This window comes from Acanthisitta chloris, unplaced genomic scaffold (assembly GCF_000695815.1).
Source record: "Acanthisitta chloris isolate BGI_N310 unplaced genomic scaffold, ASM69581v1 scaffold8181, whole genome shotgun sequence".
In the NCBI taxonomy this organism is placed as follows: domain Eukaryota; kingdom Metazoa; phylum Chordata; class Aves; order Passeriformes; family Acanthisittidae; genus Acanthisitta; species Acanthisitta chloris.
In genome coordinates this window covers 15,766-32,512 of record NW_008657588.1, presented here as the reverse complement: position 1 = coordinate 32,512, position 16,747 = coordinate 15,766, and positions in this window count along the sequence as shown.

The window sequence follows — 16,747 nt, the reverse complement described above, 5'->3', positions numbered from 1 at the left end:
ACCAGGGAGTTGCTGACCTCCAACTGTGTACTGCACAGTGACACTGAACCATCGACCAGGTGCTGTTCACTACAGCTTTGCCCTCAGACTGAGAAGCATGGAAAAGATCATACATACACTTCTAACTAATGGAGTCACGTATTGGAGGCAGTGTCAGAGAGCACATGTGTTTGTCATTGGGACCACACCACCAGGGAAAGCACAAGTGATCCTTCACAGAAAACCACAGTCCCCAGCATATGCCTGGTGTTCACAGGAGGGCTCTGCCCACACAGCCCCACTGCCCAGCTACAGAGCTGATGGAGGAACATGGCCCATCCTCCTCTGGAAGCACATGCAGGCAGTAATGTGCTTTACATCACCAAGGAACAGCTATAACTGTGCCCAGGCCAAGGCTTGTGCTGATGCAGCTTTCAAGTACAGACTAACCTATTTACCTAGAGAACTAAACGCTTCTGTAGATTTAGGTCAAACAATTAATATTACTAATCTTTGTGATTTCCATCCTGAAATGCAGAAGATTTTCCAGTAAGAAGGAGTTTGGGGAGGGCAGGGAATAACCAGTGATGAAACTACTTTCAGGTAACAGAGGCAACCACATGTGCTGTGTGTGCGATCCTGGCGAAGGGAAAGTGCCTCATGCCCAGGAATTTCTGTGCAGGGACAAGTGATGGAGTTCCCAGCTTATGAAGCCCAGCAGAGACACCTGGACACAGCTCCCTGTCCCTGCAGCAATTCTCATATACCAGAAGCTTAAGCAGGAGAGGTTTTTATTTTCTCTCTACCCCACCAAGTTTTCCAGTGCCAAAGTTAGCCTTCACCCCAAGACTGTTGGCATGAGGCTGTCCACAGCAGCACCAGGGCACGTTTTCAGCTTATCAAAAGCAAGGAGGTTACTCTGTGAAGTCCATTATAGGGCACAGTCTCAGCTGTCCCTCAGAATGGGACAACTGTATCTATTTGTAAACAATGCCAGTTTGCTGAAATAGGTCCTCCCATGGGATTTCGTTCCACAAAGAATACTATTAACAGTTTCTGGCCCAATTTGCCTATGATGTAATTATTTCCAAGACTTTGAAAGGAACACTATATTTTGTTCAGAGCTGTTTCAGGCTCAGTTTCAAGAACTGTACAAAGCTCCATTATTCACTTCTAAACCAGAAAAAAAAAGGGGAAGATAGCCTAAAAGGTTTAACAGTTGATATTAACTTTATAAAGCTGGTCTAAACGAAAACTAAAGCAAACCACAAGGCAATACACACCACGAGACTTACAATTTATGGTTTTCCTGATCAGAGCCCATCTGCTCTTTCATTCATTCATTCTGAGAATTTCCACGTATCAGTGCATCACAACAAAGAATGTTCACTATCAAATAAGACTTCAGATTTTAAGTGTTTTGTACTGATTCACTCCAACCTGAACTTAGAGAAAACCTGTAAAGAATGGAGAGTCAACAGGACATATTCAGCTGAGAAAACTCAGGCTTACATTGCAGAGAAGTGTCAACAGCAGGATAGCCCTAGTTAGTCTATCCTGGGGGGAGTTTTCCTTTCATAAGTCCTTGGCCCTGCTAGTCTTGTTCTGCATAGGACAACTCCATCAAAAACCACCTTCTGTCTATTGGAAATTATTATGGCATATCCATACATTCAGTCAAACAGTCAAATTCTGGTGTTCTTGCTCTTTTTTCTTTAGGCTTTTCCGTTTTGTTTTTTTTTTTGGGTTGTTTGCTGGGTTTTTTTGGAGGGGAGTTGGTTGCATTTCTTTGGTTTTTTAATAACCCCACCAACTCCTGGCTTCCAGAAAAAAGTCTCTGCTACTTCATCCCTTTCATACACCTCTTGCTTATACAGACACCAGTCTCTCCACTCAAAGCACACATTGATTTCATAAGTTTTTGCGATGCCACCTGGCAGGCTCCCAGGCAACCTTGCTCCCTGTAATGCTGTCTCAGCACAATACACAAAGTGTTGATGCTTGCAATCTTCCCTGGAGAGAAACGGTCACTAAACTCCCAGTTCTTAGGTGCAAGATGAATTCCCAAGTCACTGACTCCATCTTGATCAAGCTGTTGATCAATCCATGCAGTACTTCAAGAAGTATATAGTCCTGTGAAGATCTCCTCCAAGAAGCCCTTGAAACACTCTCAGTAAGGCAAAAACACTCTCCACTTCCCACCTGTATCAGAACCACAAACTCTAGAACAACATTGAAGTAATACAGCCCATGCCCGAAGGATTGCAAAATCCACAGGGCTCTGACCGAAGGGGAGGGAGCAGTTCCAGAGTCTTTGGGCTAATATTCCCTAGCCCAAGCTCAGGGAGCCAGCACAGCATTGGTTTACACTCCTATCACAGTTTGGAGACTTTCCTGCTGCCCTGAGTGTTAGAACGTAAGTTTTTAAGAATCACAGCTGGGATTGCAGAATAATCCTGTGGTGCAGATGAGATCCTGGCAAATCCTGCATGCAGACCTGTAGAACACGGTGCCCTGGTTCTGAGTGCTGCAACAATACAGCTACCAGAGCACTGGACCATACCCCACCAGGGCTGAGAGAGCCACCCAAGCTGTCAGCAGGGACAGCCTATGCTCACCAGGAGGATGGAATGCACAATCACCAGGATTTTCCTCATCTCAGTGCTCAAGGACCCCATTAGTGCAACCAAAGCAGTGATGGTATCTTTTAAAAAAAAGAAATCTGTAAGATAACTGCATTTGTGCAATGAAGAGGACAGGTACCCAACAACTGCCTACTTCCAGAGGAAATTCTTTTAGATGACCAGCCAGTGCTTTAAGGAAACATTTAAAGAAACAGACTGTTGTACCAAAATACAAGAGTGCGTTTCAGCTTGTTAGTCAGAGCTTTCCAGACAAGTGGCAAAAGCTAAAATTAAATTCTCAGCCAGGTCAGTTGCTTCTACAAGACTATTACAGAGTTACAGAAGACAATCCAACATCCTTTCCCTTTCCCCCACCTCTTCCAATCACCAGTTTTGTTAAGTGTGAAGACAAACACTGACTTCCAATACATGGCATTCAGCTTCTCTGTGACTCAATCCCTCCTTTGCAAAAGCCTCTCATAATATTTTTGCATCTAGTCCTGCCAAGCTAGGGAGGAGAGGAAGGAAGATATTTGAAGCACCCAAATGTCTTCAAAACAACACACACATACAAAATTTGTTCAGTTCAGTTCAAGTTCGGAGCAGAATTTCATGCTGGGCCTTGATCTCAGTGAGCTCTTCACCCCTGTGTATCTGGGGAACACTGTGGATAGATCTTGAATAGCTTTCTTGGGTTAGCCCCGTTATTTCAAGGTCTGCAGCATTCAGACATGACTGGTTCCAATTAAAACTCACAAACAGCATCCTGTTTGCAGAGACACTGGTGTTCATTTTCAAAGCCTCAGAGATACTATTGCAGCTTGTGATGCAGCAAAACTGTCTCCAAGGTCCCTTGACTGGAAGGAGCCATGCCAATTTTCAGGCAGCAGCTTTGCAAATGTAACTTGAAGATGCAAGGCTCACTCTTTTTTATACATATACTTCCTACAAAAAGATACTTATTACTTAGTTGTATGTGCCAAATTCTGCTCCCAGTGACATTTCCAAAAATCAATGGTGATGTAACTGAGAAGGATTCTCTCTAGATACTGAGTACTGAGACACCCTGTAAAATACTATCTGAAGGTATTTGTAGAGTACTTCCCAGCCCAGATGCACAAGACCTATATCTACTTTTCCACATCTGCATATTTACTTGTAGTTCCTTTAAAGAGCAGCTGGTTAGCTGGACACAACAGACACAGTCACGGTGTTACTGCTTACGTGAAAGGTGTTTACTGTCTTCTCTGCAAAACCTGGATAAGTTAAAATACAATACGAGGCCTTTTTGATAGAAGAGGGCCATATTCAGCACCAGCTGAAGCAGACACAATTCTGCCAGGGCCTTGGGGCCTGTAACACCCCCAGGGCAGTCTGTGCTAAGCTGCTCCCACCCTTGGGTACCTGCAGACCCTGGGTGGTGTGTGGGGTTCTGCAGCCAGGGCAGACACAGCCAGGGTGCCTTTGGGAGTAAAGACACTTTTTCTAGGATCTCTCCAACATGCATGTGCTGCAAAACAACCACTGCATCCCTTCTTTATACAACCCTGACAAAAGGCTGCACTCACATGAGCTACAGGAAGAATTGCAACAAGAATGCTTCCCTTTCATACAACTGTCTCAAAGCACAATACAAACATTTGCCAATTAAACCTCCCCATTCCCCTCACAGGCAGGTAAACATGCTCTGAGCTAAACAAATTATTCAAACTGAGTAATTTCTTTGATGAATGTACTCTCTGTTCCTGTTTGCAAACACCCTGTAAGCAGCTTATTTCCTCCAATATATTCATTTATTCAGAAGTTATCCTCTGAAACTTGTTACAAGTAACTTTTGGCCTCTGAACTAGCTGCTCATAAAAAGCTCTCTGTGTGGAGGGGATATTTTGAATTCAGGTTGTATCCAAGTAAAATTACCTGGGTCACAAGTACTTGGAATAGAAACATCCATTCTCAGATGGAATAAACAAGCTTCTGGTAAGAATTGCAGCATTAAGAGTTTTACATAGTGACTTACTAATACTGGTTTAAATTCCCTCTTGACACTGCACTTGTAGCAATAGCATCAAAAAAGCATACAGAAGGGATGTTCATGCAGTAGCTGTGAATTTATTGGCTTCAACTAAATATTTTTTTGAATTTAAGTCATTACATCCTTTTCTGGACCTTGAGACACTCAGTTAAATTGCTAAGAGCTGGGAACGGAGTGAAACAGTGGAGCTTGTCACAACCAACGGAAATAACCTGCAAACATATTTTTCCCCTTGCTTAATTTACATTTGACAGCATTTCTCAGTTCATGGCCTTCGAGGATCTATCTTCCCTCTTCAAACACACAGCCTACCTGTTGAACTACATTTCTTTCCACAGCTCTTCAACTCTTTGTCTGCAAACTGCCAATGCAACCACAGGCAACACTTTACAAAATGCATCTGACTTTTATCTCCCGACACCCTTCAGCCTACCCATCTTACACACCTCTTCCCACACAGTGAAACTCGCTGCTGCTCCGCACACTTCCAATACCCTGTGCCTGTTCCCACTACAGAAGTTTCACATCTCCTCACACAGGTTCACTTTCCAAAGTACAACAAGTATTGGGACTTGCCCAAGCTTTAATAGAGCACCTCTCATTTTGCCTCTCTGTACAAACCCATGGCTGCTCAGGCTATGGTCCCCAAAAAGTAAAACATGGGATGATTTCCGCATAGTAAACCCAGCACTGTTTCAAGTTGTGTATATTTAAGGATTGCGCTTAACCAGTGCTCAATGTATGAGCTAACATGAACAGGGATGCTGAGGCTTCAGCATAGCTGTGGGACACCATGTAAGAAAAACTGCAGAGTTCCTCTCCACCCTGCTGGGATGGGGCTGAGTCCTAGAGAACACCTCTAGCCCAACATATTTTCTTTGTGGGTGTTTTTTGATCACATCAAAACAAAAGCAACCTGATCAAACTGTGGTCATGCTGGGATCCTGGCCACTGACTAAACCACTTGAGCTTTGGGATGGTTACATGACCTGGGAGGGGAAGAAGAGTGTGTACAGAGGTTGTGGGGCAGTGAAACAGCTTTCCCCATGAAGCCTTGTTCAGGCATTCAGCAATTACACCTCAGCACAGGATAGCAAGGGAAGGAAGAACATTCCTACAGGTTACATTAAGTGAGCACCTCACAGCACCACAGCATGAGAAGGTGGCCTGTAAAGGGGTAACTATTTCTGACAAGAAAAGTGACTTAAGTTCAGATGACAAAGATATGGACACATCATACCCTGATGATGCAGAAAAGCTAGCTGGATCATGAGGACACTGCAAGGGCAGAACTTCTACCCTCCTGGCTGCCTTGGGAAGAGCCACCAGCACCTCCACCCACTCATACCCAATCCCAGACAGTTAGATGGGTATTTTTGTCATGTGTTTTTGAATCATGGTTTGAAACAAAAAGACTTGTGCTCCAAGGTACTGAATCTGGAGACATGCTGAGTCTGACAGAGCAATGGACACTCCAGAAGGAGCTAAAAGAGGAAAAACTGAAGGACACCACAGCCTTCACTTTCAATGTAATGGAAAACACTTCTTTGGGATTGATAAGAAACAATGAAAAAGTATCTAGAAAAGGCATTTACATGCAAGAGGAAAACAAAAAAGCCCCTTACCATTCCCTGTTTTGCTTTTTATTTACACAGCTGAAGGGCTCCACAAAGCTGAAAAGGATGTCTCAGAATCAACTGTGCCTCTCAAATACGCCACAGGATCGCATCCCTTGCCCTTGTCTACACATGAAAGAGTCTGTATGAAACGAAATGCAGATTTAAACCATTGCAGATAGACTGAAATAATTCTCCATATGGACTTCATTATTCCTAGTTCAGAGCTAAAGCCTCAAGTTCACCGTTGTTCTTTAGGACCCAAATGTAAACAAAGAAAAGCTACTTATTGGAGCCACCAATATTGTAACTGTCTCAATAAGAACTTCATAATCTTAATTTGACTTAAAACAGCCAAAACAAATCTTTTGAGTTCTAATTTGAGTTAGCAACTTGAAGTCAATCCTGAAGCACTGTCCAAGACCAGGTATGAGAAGTCAACCCCTACCATAAGCTACTGATGATTAAAATGGACCAGTGTGACCCCAACTCACCCGACAGGCAGGGATCCCTCGGGCACAGGAAGGCACTGCAGCCCATGTCACTGGATCTTTTGCAGGTTCAGGCTGAAAACTTGTGGCCCACCTAGCTGACCAGTCAACCCAAGTGCAGACTAAAAGGATCTCTGCTCTTCAGACATTGCTTTTTCCTGGTACAAGAGAGCCTCACAGCACTTTCTCACCAGTGGCTTAACCCAAGGGCTGTGATTGGATCAGTTCAGCCAGAAAATGGCAAAGCCCCAAAGAGCTCCAGAAAACCCAATTCTGGCCCTGTTCCTTGCAGCAATAGTCAAGAGTGCAACAGCACCTGGACACCTGAACTATTGATCTGCCAGGGTTAGAACAACACCCATATTTATACTGCTGCAACTTAGCACAAAGATTTTACTCCTTCTCTCATCTTCTCTGGTGAAGATGTGTTAAAGGTGAATCCACGTTAGCCTGCTAAGGTAGCAGGCTATCACACATGCTCCACCTATACCTGAGAAATACCCAGGAAAAATCATGCTATGGTATTGCATCAATGCAAATTTCTTCTTTTACACATCCTGCATGTCCCTTTCTGCAGAAAAAGACACAAAGCTTCCTTACAGCTATGCATCTGGAACCACATATCACTTTATCTGCCAGGAAGACACTGCTTTCTTCCGTCAACACAGCTTCAGGACATGCAGGTTGAACTGCCAGTTCTTCCACTGGCCTTTAACAACTTTGGAGTCTCTTTACCATGTTCTCCTACCTTTTATCCATTCTTCCTCAATTCTTGTGCCTCTCTAGTGTGCATGCATTTGGGTGAAGCGTTTGTCTCCAGCTTCCACATACAGGACCACACAGTGGGCTGTGTCTACATTCCACAGAGCAATGCACGTCTGCAAACCAATCCCACTGTCTGCACCATCTTAAAACGGACTCAGAGCATCCAGAGGCAGAGACCTGAGGTCCGATTCACACAGCCTGCTCTGTCACAGCAGGGGAAAGGCTGACAGCACTACAAACCACCAGTGCAGGAGCTTGAATTCAGCCACTCCCAAGCAGTTTTGAGCCACAGCTACACCCAGGCTAAACCCCAGCAATCTGGGCAAAGCATTCACCAGCCACAGGGTTTGGCAGATGTTAGCTTGCTCCCATCGCTATTCTCTCTCTTACCTTGTAAACTGTATCCAAGGAAGCCTCTTCTTGCTTAGACTTCCATGATAAAAATTATAAAATGAGAAAAGTCCTTGAGCTCCTATTTTTTGAGTACCCTCAGCTCCTACTGAACTCCAGCTGGTGCACTAAGGCTGCTTTCAATAAACCACTTGGCATCTTGCCTATCATGTTTTTAATTTTGTTTACATTTTAAAAAAAGACTCAAAGTTTTAAAGAAGAAAGAGAGAGACAAAAAGAATAAAGGATCGGTTTCCCTGTTCCACATATTCTCCGCAGGTGTTGGTGCTTTCTTTGCTCGTCCAGAGTTTATTCTCTGCTGGACACATTCACAGAGGAAGTGCCATGATAAACACACCCAGCTGAACCCCGAGCTGAGCACTGCTCCAACCCACACTAACAGTGCTCACCAAAGAAATGGCCATGGCCCTAATGCAGTAATTGAAAATCATACACAGTTGCCATGTTCTAGCACCTTCCAGTCACCTTTTAGCACATTTTGCCTTTGCAATCCTTAGCTGAGAAACTTGCTGTAGTAAAGAACACCAAACCCCTGTGTCAGGGGAGAAGGATGAATCTGACATTTAAAGACTTAACACTCAAGGCCACTCTAGGATTGCCAGGGAGAGTTGGGAGGAAAACCAGACTCCAGGAAGGAAAAATAAAGAACAAGGACTCCTCTGGATGCCTCCAGCTCTGCTACTGGGGCTGGATAAAGACCTCTAGTCAGGAGAGCATGGGATGCACTTGAGGCCTTCAAATGCTGCAAGCAGAGACGGAGACCAATACCACATGGAAAGATTTGCATTGTTGACCTTCCAAAGGTATTATGGTATGTTTGGAAGGACAGAGCTCCTGCCTCCATGTAAGCAAAGGGCGAAGCCTAGGCTGCCACAAGCCCTTCACCTGAGAGGTGGATATGGTCCAGATTCAGAATTGACTCTTCAGGGCACTAGGGCAGGAAGGCATTCATATCTCCATTTCCTTCCTCAGGGACAACATTTTGCCTTTTATTCTTTGCCAGGCCTTTTATTCACAGCTGACTAACTTCATATATCTAATATTCACCTGCTACGTTAGTGATCTTATCGTGCGTAATGGCCTATCTACCTTGGGGGTATTATGGATCTGGAGCAGTCAGAGGGGGAAACAGAGCAGTCACTGTGTGCACTTATTTATTTCCAGTTCCCAGCTAGACCCTGGCTGTGGAGCAGCAGGATGGGAAGACAAGGAGAACAAATGTACAAGTGCTGTTCTTAAATAGGTCAGGGAAGAAATGACACCTATGCGCAGAAAGCAAAACAAGATCCACATACAAAATCTGTTGTTTTCTCAGCTACCACAATGGTCTGGTATTTTTAAACTGCTTAAACAGGGATTCAGCATTTAATGCTTCATTGCTCAAAAAATAATCTTCTGCTCCAGAGTAGTGGGAGCAGTGGAGATTCCTTCTTGCCTGACTTCACATTACAACAGGAAAACAGTTCACTGTCCTCTTACAACCTAAATGAAAAAATATAGGTGTCTGGGGAACTATTCACAATTCCTCTGCACTTGACCACAGGCTCCTGCAGAGTCTGCAGCCACTGGGCTAAGGACACTGGGCTCAACACAGAACAAAATGCCCCCGAAGGTGGTGGCATTCAGGACCCCTCAGCCTCGGTCACTGTGCAGAAGAATGCCTGAGCCAGCAAGGACTGTTCTAGTTTTGGAAATCACACTGTATCCACACTACAAATCCTAGTTAGAGCAACTGGTAGGTATTGGCACTTCTGGGCTTCATTTCTGTTTCCTGCAAATTTTCACTAGGACAAACGACTGAGCTTCTCTGTACAATCACAGATGCCTAGTCTGAAGGACCTGGGAGCACATTCACAAGTCACTGATGCAAAAAGACATAAACTTTTTTATATGGGCAGACTAGAACCAAGCCAGTTCCATTCCCAATGCATCAGGGTACCCTCATCTCAAGGGCTCTGTCCACAACACGCAGAGCTGCCTGCACCAGCTCCTGTAAAAGGGAAGCGCCTCCACTGCTCAGTAGATGTTTCCAAAGCAGCCTGAGTCTAATGCAAATCCCTACAAAAGTATCAACTCCCAGAGCAGCAGCTGACACTAATGCAATCTTGTATCAGGTCAAAGAAGGCACCAGAAATAAGAAACCATCAAAAAGCACAGAAATGAGTAAACAAACAAAACAAGCAAGGGAAGAGGAAAGAGGACAACAACAGGACCCAAAATAGATTCCTTGTGCCACGCAGACATCAGATTTATAGCAGAAAAGCTTTGCAAAGAAACTTGTTCTTAAAACAGCCCATCAACATTTACTCTGCTGCTGGCTGAAGCCTACCACTGCCTGACACCCCTATTTTCTATTTAAAGCCTTTAGGCTTTAAGGAAAAATGAAGCACACAAATTGAGAATTTTATGAGGCACAAAATGACAGCTGCATTGTTACATGTTCTATAAGAAGCAAAGCAGGCTGAGAAATGGGGAGGACATCAGAGAAGCAGTATCCAAGGACAGAAGATGCCCAAGAAAATCTTAACAGCTCCTCCACCTGTCTATTCCCCAGTCATCACAAACAAGGGCCAAGGGTTGCTCTGCTCTCCCAGGCATACCTCCACAGGTGGGCACTCAGACACACAGCCTGGTGAGCCTGTGTGAGAGCACCAAGATGGCACCGAGGAGGCAAATCCAGCTGCATTGACATAGCCCCATGCCAGAGCTGGGGCTGATACAGACACAGCACTGAGGCAGAGACAGCTCATGACCAGCCAGCTTGGACAGAAGACAGAAGATAGGATGTCTCCATGATTGAAAAGCCTTGCAATTCCATGCTGGAACATCCAATGGGCCTGTGCCCCCCTCCCAGTACTGACAAATTCATCTGAATTTTGAAACTGTAAAGAGAATTTCCTTGCGTACACAGTCAGTAGCAAACTGCTGCTCCTCGGCAGCAATTGCCACCTCAAATGGGTATGTGGCTACAAGATGCCCACATCTACAGTGAACAACGTAGGCATATTCCTTTCCAGGCCCCATCCCAGGAGGAACAGTAGAAGCAATAGGAAGATGGTGGGATACACTGCCAGGCTCCAAGCTCACAGCACCCTCAGCTCTGCCTCAGCACAGAGCAATGCCTGGAGCTGGTCTTCACCAAGGTCGAGGAGCAGGACTCTGCCTCGTTTTGTTTCCTTGCAGGACATATTGAGAGGCAGAGGCACCGTGACGCACCGTGACGTACCAAGCATGGGACATAACCTCGGACAAGTTACTCACTGTCTTTGAGTGTCCTATCTTGTTCCATGAGGAACTCTGCTCTCTCCCTTGCTGTTAATGTAGATGAGAGGTTGCTTCTATTTTGCCACATCTATCAGACTTTAAAGAACCTAATAAAGAGCCAGTTTAGTTTCAGAAACCTGACAGCAATCAGCACACAGTACACGCAATATAGTGTCAACAACCTGGCTAGCAAGTGAAGAAGAGAAAAAGGTCCACAAAATACCTCCTATGAGCTGAGAAAACAGGAAGTACAATGGGGGGTATCAAACCTCCAGAAATGTTGGATTGCTAGGACAAAAAGGTCAACAGAAGTGAGAACACAGCCTGTACACTGATCTGTCCTTGAGGAGGAGGAAAAGACAAGAAAACGGGAGGTAAAATAATTTTACTAAGTGGCAGAAAGTGATGTGAAATGAGCAAGACACTGTTGTCAGGGTCAGTGTCTAAAAAAACCCAACCCAGAACAGCTGATATTATTGTCTGATCTCAGACAAAATGAACCTGTGTAAAAGCACTATTGTTTAGGCAACACCACGAAGCAAAGGCTAAATGATCTGGTTACAGAGCTGTGCGTCACCATGTCAATGCGTAACTCAAGAGATATTCATGGTCCCCTAGTGAAATGGGTAACAGCCCGAGACATGCACCACTCCAGATAAGAGCAGAGCCTGTGAGGCTCCCATCTAGCTCTAGGGAATTGTCCCCAAACAGCACAGCCACCTGGACTGTCCAGTGAGTGTGGAAGAGTGACAGGCACAGAGAGCAAGAGCATTTGCCCTGAGCAAGAGTGTGGTTAAAGGAACCTAAGACACACGGAGAGACAGACTGACTGAATAGACAAGCTTTGTGGTCCAGAGCACAGCACAAAAAGATATGCAAAAAAGAACAAGGCTCAGCTCAGAGCAATGGGGTAAACACACAGAGGAAACACAATACCTTTATGATGTAGTTTCTCCAGAAAGTAAGTAAAAGTGAATGCAGTGCCTGAAGATGCTCCTGTGGAAAGGATCTCTGCAGCACAACCTCAGCCAAGACTCTCCAATAGTCAGGCTCTGCACAAGAAGCTGCCAGCCATTCTACAGCTATGTTTGCTGCTGTGCCATTAAATCAAAGACGAATTTGATTCCAGCTGGATTGTAGAGCCAGCTGCAGTGATAAGAGGCAATCTTAGACTGGAGAAATGCCACCAAGCATTGAAAACGTAGAATAAAAAAATGTTCTGAGGTCAGCGTGCAAATACAAGCTGTTGATAAAAAACCCTCACAAAACCAGAGGTATTATCACTTCAGCTTGACAGAAGCTGACAGACAGAACCATCCACTGCTTGGCAGCAGGATCATGCAAACATGCAGTGATAAACACATTTGATTAAGAAATATTATCATTTTTGTAGAAACATATGTCCCTACAAGGCCTTAGAAGAGAGTGGCTTTGATTAAAAAACTAGAGCAGACAAAAAAAAAGACCACAGAACAGCCTAAACCAATTAAAAGCCACGGTAACAGGCCACAAAGACTAACCCTGATTTAGCTGTTGAGTGAATCTATTCCTAGTGAGGTTAATTCCTGGCTCTGCATTTACCTCTGAGGCCTCTAAAGAAATTCTTACAGCCAAAGACGCGACGAGCACCTTGAGCTGGAGCAGCTCTGCAGCCTCTGCATCACCACTCTGAAGTCTGGGAAGATCCAAGGCCATTGGCACACACTGCAGAGACAGGCAGCGCTCGGGGCCAAGCACCTCCATCCTGTGGGTTCCTCTGCAGAAGAAGGTGGGTCAGGATCACCATGGGGAGCCTGGCCACACAGCAGGTCCCACCTCGGCTGAAGGGCTGCTCATCAGCCTGCTGTCTCTCCTAAGCAGGGCAGGGCTGCAGGAGGCCACAGCCAAGAGCTGGGGACACAGCACAGCCCCAGCAGCCTGCTCCTGAGCTGGAGACCTAGATCAGCCCACGTCTCCTCAGCCACTCAAAGAAGCTGGTATACAAGAAGTTGCTCTGCTACTAGCACTGACTGTCAGCTCCTCCCTAATTTACAGCCTTAGGCAGATGCCTACTTTTCCCTGCCCAGCCCTGAGGTACCAAAGTCCTACACAGCAGCTCACAGCAAGACCAAAATGCCTCAGCTACAAACCTAGGAAGAGAAGTATGGAAAGCCAGCACCCCATCTCATTTACCAGCTGATGACTAACAGCTCACAAAGTCCAGACAGAAAAAGAGCCACCAGCTATACTCCCTGGAACACAACATGTCCATCCACACCTTACTAGTCACCAGCACTGTCTGGGCCACAAGTCAGAAGAAAGGACTACAAAAACAACCCCACAGAGTATTTTGAAGTATTTCAAGTACTTCAATTGCCCCTGATCTTTCAGAGTACAGCACTTCCTGCTGGTCACTAATCACAGCAAAGACATGCACAAGGGCAAACTTTACAGAAAAACACATGCATGTATGTCTCAGAGGAGGAGAAGGCAGCAAATTAACATACCAAACTATTACCTAATTCTAATAGGAGACTCCAAGTGATTTCAGAAAGCCAGACAGTAATGCAATATCAGCTCTTGATGGGACAGATCACAAGAGAACAACCCCACTGCTCCTTTGCAAGACTACACATGATACACCAGTCAGCACTGTCTTCAGAACTTCTGTTGATATGTTGGTAAGTGCAGATCAGACATCCACCCCACCAGGGAGACACACAGACCTGGCTAGGACAATCTACAGTGGAAAACCAGTAAAAAAAATTCTACTTTCCCCCCACACACACACCTTGTGATAAATTTCAGAGGGAAACTTAAGAGCAGAATCTAGGAAAATGCAGTGGCCACCCATCCTGTTTGTTCAGTCTTGATACCTGAACAAGAAGCAGGTACTCACTTTTAAGAGATGAAAGTTCTTTTGCAAAATTAATCATTTCTTGCAGTTCAAACAGCTCTTATTTGTCATCAGAAACAAAATAAGATGATAAAACCTTAGTGTACCAGAAGAGAGAAAATATTTACCTTGCATTGAGTAAACTTTTCCCAAGGTGCAGGCACAAACTGTAAACAGGAGGAAATGTTAAGAAGAAAAGACATGGTAGAAGCTGCTTGCAACTACACACCTCAAAGCCAGAAGGGATACGAAACTGGATCTCCCCTCTTCAGGAGTAAAGAAAATTGTCACAAAGAACCACAAATAATTTATTAAAGAGAGTATGATACCACAGGGAAACAAAACAAAACCTAAAATGATCTAGATGCAGACATTTCTATCAAGAGAAACCAGATAACAGGACAGGGAGGACAGCTCTCTCCTTTATTACCTTTAATTCCATTCTACTTATCAGCATCATCATTACAGCTAAAAGTGCAAAGACCTTAACACATTCCGAGACTTATTCAATTCCCACCAAATTCACCCAATAGACTCCAGTGATGTTGTATCAGATTTCTATGGGCCCTTCCAATCTCAGAGCTAAACACTCCTTTAAGAACTAAATGAATTCAGCTTCCTTGCCTTTGTGAGGAAAAGCCCTGGCTGCTTGCCCTTTCTCTGACTCAGACACACTTGGCACAGCCATGAGAAGGACTACATTCCCTCTGCTCCCACCGAAGTCAAGGGCATCTGTAAGGCTCAGCACGCCCAAACCAGGCTGCCTGCCACACAGGGGCCACAGCCAAGATGCCAACTAGTAAATGCACAAACCCTGGGAGGAAGGAGAGTGTGAAGGCAAAGCCTGTGGCTCAGAATGGGCAGCCCTGCATCACTTCCTGAGCATGCCAGGCACATGGAAGTTCTGCTGTACCAGTGGGCACAGTTCTCCATCTCATCCTGGGACCTGCGAGTCTAATTTGGGCTGACGCAGAACGGTGCACACTGAACGAGCCTCTGCTGGAAAATGTGGGCCATCACATCATGGTTTATTACTATTTCATTATCTTCAGATCCTGTTCAGCCTGCAACAGCTCCTAAATAAATTCACCATTTTGCAGATCTTGTTCCTGTGCTACTTCCTGTGTTCCAAAGCATTTTTCTTCTAACATCTAGAAAATATTTATACAGGACGGTAACATTTTGTGCATCTGAAGAGTTATTTATCTAAGGTTTATGAAGCCTTTCATCAGCTACAATTAAGTAAATCCCTTGACACCATATAGGTAAATGACAGTAACAGCCATCCTTAACTCCAATAAACTCACAAGCACTTCCGGAGTAATCTGTGAATTCTTATTAGACAAATTACACACTTGTCTGCAGAGCCAGGGCCAGAATCCTGGGCTTTCCACTGCCAAAAGCCTCAGCCTTTCAGCCTAAATGAGAAAAGGCACTAAGGGCAGTGACTGCAGTCTTCACACAGTCTACACATTCTGTGCCAGACAGAGCTCACCCTCGACATCAGAAGCTGAACACAGCTTACCTGAGCCAGCCAGAGCACAGACACCAGTCTGCAAAGACCTTACAAATAAGGAAATCAATGCACAGAGATTAGATTACTGCTCCAAATTGCCCTAACAAATCTATGGATGTAAAAATGATATAAATTGACAAACATGCCACCACCTGTCCCTGATATACACCTCAGGAGCCCAAACTCCTGTTCTTGCTGCCTAGCACTCACCACTAGTAGTTGTAAGCTCTCCAGCTAAGAAATGCAACTGGAGTGCTCTGGTTCTGCCTCCTGTACACACAACATCCAATGGATAAAATCTATATTCTGAATTAAATTGTACAAAGCATCTCCTGTACTCCAGGGAATAGCAATCACTGCCAGCTGAAAACAACAACAGTAAAATAATCTTTTGCCCTAGTGTACTGCTGCACTTGCTAGCTCTCCACCATCCAGGATAGTCCAGTCCAGTCCCGTCCAGTTAAAGGTCCGTGGAAGTCTGCTTCATCATCCCTCTACCCCTGAGCCACCAGGCGGTTTGCAGAACAAAGTTTTACCTGCCACACACTTGTCTTGCCCTTGGAAAGGTGCATACCCTCTGCCATGTTCACCTTCATATTCTGACATTCAAACACTTGTCTATAGCTACAGGGGCAGGCACACCTGGTCACATCCCTTACAGAATACTCTCCTGAGAGATGCATTGATCCCATTCCCTCTACAGGTTTGCAGCCTCTGATTCCCTTCAGCTACAACACTTAGTGGCTAATTGATTTTAAAAAATTAATTCTCCTATAGACATCCTCATAATTTCTCAGTGGGAGCTAAGGCCTTTTAAAAATATAGCCTTCAACATCCAAATCGAATCCAAAATTCAGAAGGACTTTTCCCATCCCATCTCCCTGTACAGGAGCACAGGAGGAAATACCAAGAATCTGTCGTTCTCTTCTGCTCTGTAACTGACTTACCACGGGGTCTCTGGCCAATTGCATAATTACAGTATGCCTCAATTCCCTCATTTCTCAGTGGCTACAATTACACTGTAACAAATCCCTGGTCACCTGGGACTGATCCTGTACTTCTGCCTCCCTGCAAGCATGTTGCAATCCGACAGGCACAAGCCATGCTCCTGGGGAAAGCCAACGTCTCTGACTGGAGCTGGTCATGAATTTTTCAGCAAGTTACATGTCTGTAG